General features: G+C 30.0%; 1 pseudogene; it reads right to left on the reverse strand.

Moving 5' to 3' along the window:
* Positions 1 to 782: 782 nt before the first annotated feature.
* On the reverse strand, positions 783 to 2,870 carry LOC145583425 (xylan glycosyltransferase MUCI21 pseudogene; annotated as a pseudogene).
* Positions 2,871 to 7,295: the final 4,425 nt, after the last annotated feature.

A 7,295-nucleotide genomic window follows, 5' to 3' on the forward strand; every position in this document is an offset into this window, starting at 1 on the left:
ATAAAAATTCACGCAATAATCTCCAACATTGAATTACCTTTAGATAACAATATATGCTCCGTATTATCACAAAAATGGAGACGAATTTGGGAAAATTATTTGGGAGTTTGGAACATTTTCTATTACACAAAGTTTAACCCAACAATCTATAATGATCCAAATTCCACAAGACCGTCTTCTAGTAAAGACAAATTGAGCCTCGGTTGCGTACTAGGCAGGTTGTCTTTTGCTTTAATTACTTTTAAAATTTTTTTAACTCTGATTCTTGAAGTGGGTCAAAGAAGCAATACTTCTAAAATTCATTTTTAGGCCCTGTTCTCTTCACCTTAAAAAAATAATATTAAGTAAAAATAATTCCAGTTAAGTAAAAATAAGTTCAGTTCAGTAAAATTAATTTCAATTCATTAAAAATAATTTCAGTTGAGTAAAAATAAGTCCAGTTCAGTAAAATTCAGTTTTCTTAAAGAAGAATTATAATAGAAAATCAGTAAAAACAATTTTAGTTTAGCAAAATTAATTTAAGTTCAGTAAAAATAATTTAATTTCAGCAAATATAATTTTGTTTCAGTAAAAATAATTTCAGTTCAGCAAAAATAAGGTGAAGAGAACGGGGCCTTAGAGAAGATCATGGTGACCAGTAGAAAGGAACAGATGAAAGTAGAAACTTAACCCCAAAAAAAACAAAGAAAAAAAAAAAAAAGAAGACAAATTGATAATTGTTTAAACAAGTATAAGAGATTAAGAGTACAAATATTATTATCATTTGTAATTTTGTACTAGTGCTATCCAACCTTGTTCATGAACCTCTTAGCCTTATTATATGCATACATTAAGTAGCTCTTAAACCTAATCAAATCCAATTCAACATTTTGCTCCTTCAAATAAACTTTACCTAAATTGGCCCACCAATTTTTGTTAGAGGACATTGAATTTGTAAGAATTGGGTCAGATTTGTTGTATCTATTTACCAAGCTACTCTCCTCAACCCTTATTTTGTACTCCAAATATGTCAAACCCATTTCCTTAGCGGGTTTTCCAAAACACATTTCTGCAACCCCATCGATCCCTATGGGTACAACTTGAATGAAAATCGAACCCGGCCTTAGAAACAAGAAATGGGTCAAGGCCGCCCCATGGACCCCCACCATTACATGACTCTCATTCATAAGCCCATGAGCCTCAAACAATGTATTTTCGGGCTTGGGCTCAAATACTATCACGTTGAAGCCCATGTTCTCCGCCATGGTCTTCATTTCAACTTGGTTCAAGATCACCCGGCCGACCCCACCGGATCGACTAAGCAAGACCAATTTGGGCCTAGTCATCGGAATTGGAAAATCAGTTTGTTGGGCTTTTCCATAGGCCTTATTTAGAAAATAATGAAAATCGAGAATCGTTGTTGGTTTGGGCATTAATCTTGGTTTGATAGTCATGAACCCATGTGAGACTAGGCCCAATGAAACATACTTGAAACAATGTGTAACAGTCTCATTGTCAAGATTAATAATTGGGTAGTTGCTAAATGCACCAAGGAGATCACTATACTTACTAACCCACCAATCACGCGACTTCTCTATCACAAGGACAACATCATGATTGGACAAAGACATCGATCGGATGGTGATGAAGAGGGGAAGAAACCCATCATTAAAATCATGGAAAAAGTTTCCTGTGTATCCTCCTGCACTGAACACTACTGCTGAAGTGTTGTGTATAACGTTGCATTTTGGGCCTTTTGGGCCAGAAATTAAGGTTACCTCCTTTATTTTAGACATTGTAAGGTTCTCCCATTTTCTTGGGTAAGGCCTTATTTTCTGCTTAAATTTTCTTGGGCTGGTTGGCCCAATAGCATAGAAAGTGGAGGAAATTGGGTCCAAAACATTTGGACCGTTGATTGAACAAAGATCATAATGATAGCGAGACCGGTCACAGCTGATTTGTGATTCAACTTGAAGGAAGGAATGCTGTGGGTCCCTTTCAGTTGGCTTCTCACTTTTAAGACTTTGATCTATACAAAAAAAAAAAAAAAAAAAAGTGTTACCGAAATATTAATAAAATTGTGCATAATATGCGTTAGAATAATTATACTCTTACTAGATAATTTTCGAACCATGCTCATTTTTTAAAATACTTGATAACTGAAATATAGAAGTTACTAAAGAAATATAAAACAATAATCAATTATAATAATAATAATAATAATCTTAAAAAAAAAAACTCACAAATAATACCCAAAAGCTTAAACTAAAATGTAATGAAGGTAAGATTATATTCTATAATTTGACTTAGAATATTATGATGTGCATTAGAATTTTACTCAAAGTCACCCAAATAGGCCAAAGTGAATAGTCTAATTTTACTTGAATAGAAAATGACTTTACTCAAAATATTATATTGACTAAAATTGACCTATTATTTATACCCCTAAAGTCATAAAACCTTCGTCAGCAACAAATATGATTTAGACCGGACCTACCTAATGCCAAATTAAGTAAAGTATAGTAAAATTACGACATGAATCAAGTTGATTCAAACCAAGTAGTTGTTTTGTTACGTGCTTATGTTACTTGAACTCTAAAATCATGTATAACAACTTCAGTTTTAAGTTGACCCAAATTTAGAAAACGTGTAAGAAGTGTTACAAACAACCTTTAAAAAAAAAAAAAAAACGAAATTCATTTATTACAAGGCACAAAAAAAAGGAAAGATATCAAATAAGGCAATCCATAGCAAAGGAAAGAAATCAAATACATACCTTGATTTCTTGCAAATGAAGGCGAACTCGATATGGAAGAGACGTGATTGAATCGGGAAGAAGAGTCGCCATTGAAAAAGTAAAGCACGGAGAATAGGCTAAATGATAAAACCATCGTGAAAGGAATCAACGTTGCATTGCATGAATCAGATGAAAATCGCTTCTTCATCATATAAACTGATGATGAATCAATAAGCTTAATTAGCCTGCGTACGTGATTAGAGTAGCGTTTTCAATAAGTGAAATGTACTAAACCGCTAATCGCTAAACCTTAGTTTGGGTATTTGGAGAATGAACAACGGAGGTTTTGAAAATGGGGAGGGGTTTGAAATCCAATAAATTTCTACGATTATTGGATGGTAGTTGGCTACAAGGAGTATTACGAAGTACTTACAATTCACTCGTAACGTTTCCATTTTACTTTTATAAAAAAAGTTTCAAAAAAGGGGTAGGGAATAATCCTAATTTAAACTTCGTATTAGCTCTATGTACTATGTGGACTTATTAATTGGGTCATTTGGATGGGTTTAGGTTAAATAATTTTGGATTTTTTTCATTTTAGATTTGGATTGAACGAGTTTGACTTAAGCTTGTGTCAGCTCTAGAAACGACCAATTGACCAGATTGGTAAATAAAAAAGACTCATATCGATAGTTTGGTAAAAAAACAATAACTCCAGCGACAATATGATAAAAAAGTTAACTCCAAGTAACAATTTGGTAAAAAAATTACTCTCAAGCGACATTTAGGCCAATATATCAAATTTTTCTGACAAAGTCTTCAAATTTACTAACTTAATTAATTATTATTTTTTAAAATTTATTTTTCCCATTTAAAAATTATAATTAATATGTCATCTCCTTTTATTATGCTTATAAATCCCAATTTCAAATTTATTTCCAACCCTCTTTTTAAAATAAAAAATCGTTAATAAGGGATAGGAAAATTAAGTGAAAAATATTATTTACACAATAATTTTTCTTCAAATTGTTCATTTTGACAAAAAGGGGTTGGAAAGTTAGGTAAGAAACCACAAAAACAAACTAAATTAAGCATTTGGGGGTAGTTTGTCAAAAACTTTTGTATATTTTGTGTTAATTGTCGCATGAGATGATTTTTTTTTTAACCAAATTATCGCTTGAGGTTAGCTTGTTTTACAAAATTGTCGCCGAAGCTATTTTTTTTAATCAAATTGTCGCAAGTGGTCTTTTTTATTTACCAATGTGGTCAATTGGCCACTTTAGGTACCAATGATTCCAGCTTAAATTATCCTTGGCTCGACTCATAAGTAATGAGAAGAAAAGATAATTTCTTACAAAAGACTTTAATACTATTATAAAATACTAGTTCAATTCAAGCAAATTATATACTTGTAAATTACCAAAAAAAAAAAAAAAAATGGTTAACAATAAGTATAAATTAAATTATCATACTTATGAATATTATTTAGCCTAATTATTTAATTCCTAAAAGATATTCAAAAATAATATAGATTGTTCAATTCAATCGAATTGCGTCAACTTATCATAGTCTTTTTGCTTTGGGATTAGTCTAGGTTGGATTGAAAATTTGAAATTGGTTTTTTGTCAATCAAGTATTAAATAATTTTTTAAAACAATTATTATTATTATTATTATTATTATTATTATTGTTATTATTGTTTTTATTATTATTATTATTATTTTTATTATTTTTTTTTTTGGTGCGAAAGAAGGGAGAACCCTTAAATAATTTAATTAAGAGTCTATTTGTTTCACCTTATTTTATATTATACTGAGTATTAGATAAAATGAGTTTAGAAAAAATAAGTGAAAAAAAAGTTAAAACAATATAATATGGAGTTTAAGTTTAAATAAGTTCAAAGCTTCAAACATAATATGAATTTAGATAATATAGGAAGTATATAGTTTCAAACAAATTTAGATGAACCAATTAGTGTTTAATCCCTTTTATTTATAAAGAAAAATTACCCCAATTTTTATCCTTTCATCTCCTTCCACTAATTCTCCTTAGTAAATGAAGTTCAAAGCTGGGATACCAATGATTCAAGCTTGAATTATCTATCCTTGGCTCGATCGACTTATAAGTAATGAGAAGAAAAGATTAACACTTACAAAAGACTTTATTTAATAGTACTCTAAGATATTAGTTCAATTCAAACAAATTATATACTTGTAAATTACAAAATTTTTGGTTATCAATAATTATCATACTTATGAATACTATTTAGCCTAATTATTTAAGTCCATAAAGATATTTCAAAAATAATATAGGTTGTTCAATTCAGTCGAATTGAGTCAACTAGTCGTAGTCTTTTTCCTTTGGGGTTGGTCTAGGTTGGATGAAATTGGTTTTGAGTCAATCAAGTATTAAATAATTTTTTAAAACAATAATTTAATTAAGAGCCTATTTGTTTCACCCTATTTTAACTTATTTTATATTATATCAAATAAAATAAGTTTAGAAAAAATAAGTGCAAAAAAGAAGTTAAAAACAACATAATATGGAGTTTAAGTTTAAATAAGTTCAAAGCTTCAAACATAATATGAATTTAGATAATATAGGAAGTATATAGTTTCAAACAAATTTAGATGTACCGAATTTTTATCCTTTCATCTCCTTCCACTAATTCTCCTTAGTAAATGAAGTTCAAATCTTGATTTCCTCCCTACCTTATAAAAAGTAGGAGATTAATTTTATGAATAGTGCACGGACTATTATACCCCTCAAAAATGTTTGTTTATCATTTTATCCACATGCATCCCTACCTTATACTCCGTAAAAAGTAGGAGATTATTCTTATAAATAGTGCACGGATCATTATACCCCTCAAAATGTTTTTTTTTTTTTTTACCTTCTTATCCACATGCATAATTTTGTAATTTTGTAATTTTTCTTAAGATCCATCAATTAATTAGAAGTTGAATAGAAAACGGAATAATAAAATTTAAAATTTCTATATTTAATGGGGTTTAATTACATGACAACATTAGTCAATGGACAATGAAAACTTGTTGCTTTATATTAGGGGTGAGCATGGGACGGGTACCCGTACCGTTAATACTAACGGTTCGGGTACCCAATAACCAATATCACTAAAAGTGAAATCCATAAACCAAACCGATAAGTTCGGATATCCGGATTTTCGGATCGGTTATCGAGTACCCAATAAGGTATCCAATAGTGATAATTAAATTAAATAAATTAGTTATTATAATAATTTTTTAACACTAATTAACCAACAATACCACATGATTTTGACCACAATATTAATAATATTACTAATCATTGATATTATATAGTGATTATGAAGTAAAGTAAGAGTTTAAATATTGAAAAATAGATTTAAGTTAGAAAAAAAAAACAAAAAATTGCTTATCGGATCGGAACGGGTAATCGTTAATTTTAAAATGATACCCAAAAACCATACTCGATAACAAATTATCGGAACGGATACCTGAACCGTTATGGTTATCGGATCGGATACCCTAATTTTTGGAACGGTAGCAGAACGAGTTTTCGGTTTTTCGGGTAGTTTTGCTCAGCCCTACTTTATATGGCTTTTTTTTTTCTTTATTTTGTGAAGGTCAAAATTAACGACTTACACTTAATTGTGTTTAAAGGGAATCAAGACTAATGAAATTAATTTATGGTTATGCCGAAATAGATGTACTAGCTTAGGAAGAAAAGAAACCAAATTGACTACGGTGAAAAGGGGAAGAAAGCAAGAAGGGATTTAAGGGAATTATGGGGCTGCATAGAGCTTATTTTACTGCAAAACTAATGAAGTATTATTTTGTCCGTCATTTTCTGATTATCTGTTAACTTTTGAAAATTGTGATATCATGTTTATCTGAATACTATTATATATTAATGCTACTAGTATGTATTGTGATGTACCCTATACTGCTATATGTTGTACCTAGTTGTTTCCAATTAGGTCAATGAGCGCAAAAGATATATTAGTATCATAAATTCCTATATAAAGTGTTAGCATGTTGTTTTTTTTTTTCACTACTTAAATAAGGGTATATCCTGTTGTATCTGATTAACATCAAAGATAAGAGCCATCGACAGTGGATGATTAACTCCATGTGAAGTGCAAACACAAGCTAAGAAATATTAAGGCTAAGCAATAGAGAGATATTCCTTTATTAGTCCATTAACTCCATGTCAAGTGCAAACACAATCTAAGAAAAAATTAAGCTGAAAGAATTGACCATCCCGCGCACAACACGCGCTTTGACTGTCCTAGTTTATGAAAAATCAAATTTGATCTAAGAAAAAATTAAGCTGAAAAAATTGACCATCCCGCGCGCAACACGCGCTTTGACTGCCCTAGTTTATGAAAAATCAAATTTGGTTCATCCTATTTATATAACTAAAATAAATTTATATAGTTGTCAATATCAAAAGTTACATACTGTATTATTTTGAACTAATCTACTCCGTATCACACTATTGATACCATTAGTCCATTACAACTCTCTCTTTCTGAATAACACTCATGAGATTAAACCATACATTTTACTTTAAAAAA

Source organism: Chenopodium album, chromosome 15 (genome assembly GCF_948465745.1).
Source record: "Chenopodium album chromosome 15, dcCheAlbu1.1, whole genome shotgun sequence".
NCBI lineage: Eukaryota > Viridiplantae > Streptophyta > Magnoliopsida > Caryophyllales > Amaranthaceae > Chenopodium > Chenopodium album.